Here is a 3766-nt window from a genome sequence, read left to right as displayed (position 1 = left end):
CTGACAGTCTCACTCCACTGGTATTCTGGAGAACAATAAATCATTGAGGAGATTTCTGCCTCCTGGGTGATCTTTGTTTTCCTGTGTGTGTGAGTGCCCACAGGACTCATTCACTCATTCAAAAAACATCTATGGAGGGACCAGCAGACGGCATAATGGTTACATTGCTGGACTCCCATGTAGTTGACTGTGGTTCGAGTCCCAGACAGGCATCTTGAAACTCATGCTGGGCATGTGTACATATATGCCTAAAATCCTGAGAGGAGAATGGAAGAGGCATGACTGCGGCGTGACCGGCCCCCTGGGGGGGTGATTTCTCACTTTCTGTCTCTCTGCCTCTCTGTCTCTGGTGAGCGCATGCCCCCATAGGAAAAATCTTTTAAAATAAAACAAACAAAAACAAAACAAAGGACCAGCAGTTAGTGTAATGGCTATGTCGCTGGACTCCCACGTAGTCGACCGCAGTTTGAGTCCTGGACCCGGTGGCATAAACTCATGCCGGCATGTGTGCGTGCGTGCCCAAGATCCTGAGAGGAGAATGGAGGAGAAGGGATTGTGGCGTAGCCATCCCCCCTAGGCGGTGATGGGGTGATTTCTCACTTTTTGTCTCTCTGTCTCTCTCTGGCTGTCTGACAAGCGCATGCGCCCTATAGCAAAAAAATAAAAATAAAAATAAAAAAAGAAAAAGTGGGTCCTACTTAAGATCGGGGTAAGCTAAACATTGGCCATTTAAAAGAAGGGAGGCCCAGCAGATGGCACAGCAAGTGCAAAGGCTCCGAGGAGTTTAGCAATGTGTTAGGAAATGAGTCTGGAGAGAGGGCAGTGGACAGACAGCAACATCTTGTAAGCCACAGGAAAGAATTTGGATTTTTTTTGGGGGGGAGAGGAGAAGTTTTTGCTATAGGGCACTCGCCAGAAAGACAGAAAGAGACAGAGAGACAGAAAGTGAGAAATCATCCCCCAGGGAGGATAGCCACGCCGCAATCTCTTCTCCTCCAGTCTCTTCTTGGGATTTTGGGCATACACGTACATGTGCCCAGTGTGAGTTTGAAGCCACCAGTTCTGGGACTTGAACCGTGGTCAAGTACATGGGAGTCCTGTTATGTAACCATCATGCCATCTGCTGGTTTTTTTTTTTTTTTAAAGAGAGATTTTTGTTATAGGGCACATGCACTTGCCAGAGAGACAGAGAGACAAAGAGACAGAAAGCAAGAAATCACCCACCAACAGGGATGGTTATGCCACAATTCCTTTTCCTCCATTTTCCTCTCAAGATTTTGGGCATGTATGCATATGTACCTGGCATGAATTTTAAGCTGCCGGCTCTGGGACTCAAACTATGGTCGACTACATGGGAGTCCAGCAATGTAACCATTACAACATCTGCTGTCTCAAGAGTTTGGATTTTAAGTGTGAAGGAAAGAAAAGGTATGGGAAGACTTATTTATTCATTTATTTATTTATTTAGGTTGCCGTTTTTTTTTGATATTGGGCTCTTGCACTTGCCAGAGTGTGAGAGAGGGAGTGAGAAAAAGAAAAGGACTGAGCAAGAAAGAGAAAGAGATCACCCCCAGGGGAGATGGCCACGCTGCAATTCCTTCTTCTCCATTCTCCTCTTAGGATCTTGCGCATGTACACATATACGTGGTGTGTATCCACATGTACAGGTTCCCACAGCACATGGAATATAGCCAAACCCTCACCAGGCATTCGGGCCCTGCCTTGTCTGTCCCCACCTTCCTGTCCCCCCTCCTCCTGCACCCCCATGCTCCAGCCACACTGCCTGGTACACGCCGATTTCCTTCCCACCTCAGGGCTTTTGCACTTGCTGTTCCTTTTGTTTGGAACTGTTCCCCCTAGATCTTAACATACATGATTTATATTTTCCTAAAAGCTCCTGTTTGCCAGGCAAAAGTGCAGTGATTCAGGGATACTCTTTTGGGGATTCAGGATAGTCTAGTTTAGAACTTTGAACCCTTAGCTTCTGAGAAGGAAGTGGATATTAAACCCCATGGAGGTCCCAGCTGAGGTCCCCTTCTTCTTCAAGGAGAACCCACGGACCCTCTTAAAGGTAAAACTCAGAGGTCAAGGTAAAGCTCTTAGAGTGGCCAGCAGATGGCATAGTGGTTAAGTTGCTGGACTCTCACGTGGCCAACTGCGTTTCGAGTCCCAAACCTGGAAGCTTGAAAATCATGCTGGTTACGTGTGAGTGCATGCCCAAAATCCCAGAAGGAGAAGGGAGGAGGGTTTGTGGCATGGGCATCCTTCCTGGGGGTGGTGGTGCAGGGTGATTTCTCACTTTCCCTCTCACTGTCTCTGTCTCACTCTGGTGTGTGCACACATCCTGTGGTAAAACCTTAAAAAAGACAAAAAGGGTTAGCTTAAAACTCACATCACGGGGACCAGCAGTTAGTGTAATGGCTATGTCACTGGACTCCCATGTAGTCGACTGCGGTTCAAGTCCCGGACCCGATGGCTTAAACTCATGCCGGGCGTATGTGCATGTGTGCCCAAGATCCCGAGAGGAGAATGGAGGAGAAGGGATTGCAGCATGGTCATTCCCCCTGGGGGGGTGATTTCTCGCTTTCTGTGTCTGTCTGGCGAGTGCACGCACCCTATAGCAAAAACCTCCCAGAAAACAAACAAAAAACAAAACAAAACAAAACAACAACAACAAAATTTCATACGCAGTAAGTCTAGGGTGGGGCCCAAGAATTTGCATTTCTAACAGCTTCCCAGGCGATGGTGACACTGCTGGTCTGGGGACCACATTTTGAAGACACTGTTCTTTCCCCAGCCATCCCAGTTCTTGGCTGTCTCTCTCAAGACTGGTCACTCCCCAGGCCGTTGGCACTGCCTTATCAAGGCCATTCTGCATCTTTCCCTCCTCCAGTTTTGTGGGCTGGACCTGGAAGGCGGTAGCTCTTAGCTATGGATCTGTTCCCATCCCCAGTGGTCTCCCAGAACAGACGTCATGAAGGTTGCTCTTCCTCCCATCTGTAAGAGCAGGAGCGCTAACAAGAACGGGGATTATCATGAGTTTTCAATATGGACCACTTGGCCCAAGAGATCTAAGACTCATGAATGCTTTCAAATGACATATTTTCACCTTTTTCTGATGGCCTGCCAAAGCCAAAGGAAATATTTAGCCAGAGAACTTTCTAGCCAGGGGACCATCATATGGCGTCATGGCTACGTTGCTGGACTCCCATGTAGTCAACTGCGGTTCGAATCCCAGACCCGGTGGCTTAAACTCATGCTGGGTGCATGTGCTTACATGCCCAAGATTCTGAGGGGAGAATGGAGGAGAAGGGATTGCGGCGTGGCCATCCCCCCTGGGGGTGATTTCTCGCTTTCTGTCTCTCTGTCTCTCTCTGTCTTTCTGGCAAGCACACATGCTTTATAGCAAAAACCTCTCAAACAAACAAACAAACAAACAAAAAACAACCAACCAACCAAACAAAAACCTCCTAGCAGGGAGAAGTAGATGACATAATGGTTATGTCGCTGGACTCTCACATAGTTGACCCCAGTTTGAGTCCCAGGCCTGGCAGCTTAAAACTCACACTGTGTGTGTGTGTGTGTGTGTGTGTATGCATGCCCAAAATCCCAAGAGGAGAATGGAAGAAAAAGGATTATGGCATGGCTACCCCCCCCAGGGGGTCATTTCTCCATTTCTGTCTTTCCATCTCAATGTTTCCAGCAAGTGCATGCACCCTGTAACAAAAATCTCTCTCAGAAAACAAAACGAAAACACAAACACAAA

At 47.8% G+C, this 3766-nt stretch overlaps 1 pseudogene; it reads right to left on the bottom strand.

Annotated features, from left to right (window-relative positions):
- LOC102475276 (NADH dehydrogenase [ubiquinone] flavoprotein 2, mitochondrial-like) overlaps positions 1–1710 on the bottom strand; it is a 5566-nt pseudogene extending 3856 nt beyond the window's left edge.
- Positions 1711–3766: the final 2056 nt, after the last annotated feature.

The sequence above is a fragment of the Tupaia chinensis genome, unplaced genomic scaffold (assembly GCF_000334495.1).
Source record: "Tupaia chinensis unplaced genomic scaffold, TupChi_1.0 Scaffold149922_1, whole genome shotgun sequence".
Classification (NCBI taxonomy): domain Eukaryota; kingdom Metazoa; phylum Chordata; class Mammalia; order Scandentia; family Tupaiidae; genus Tupaia; species Tupaia belangeri.
This window is presented reverse-complemented; position numbering and strand designations above follow the sequence as displayed.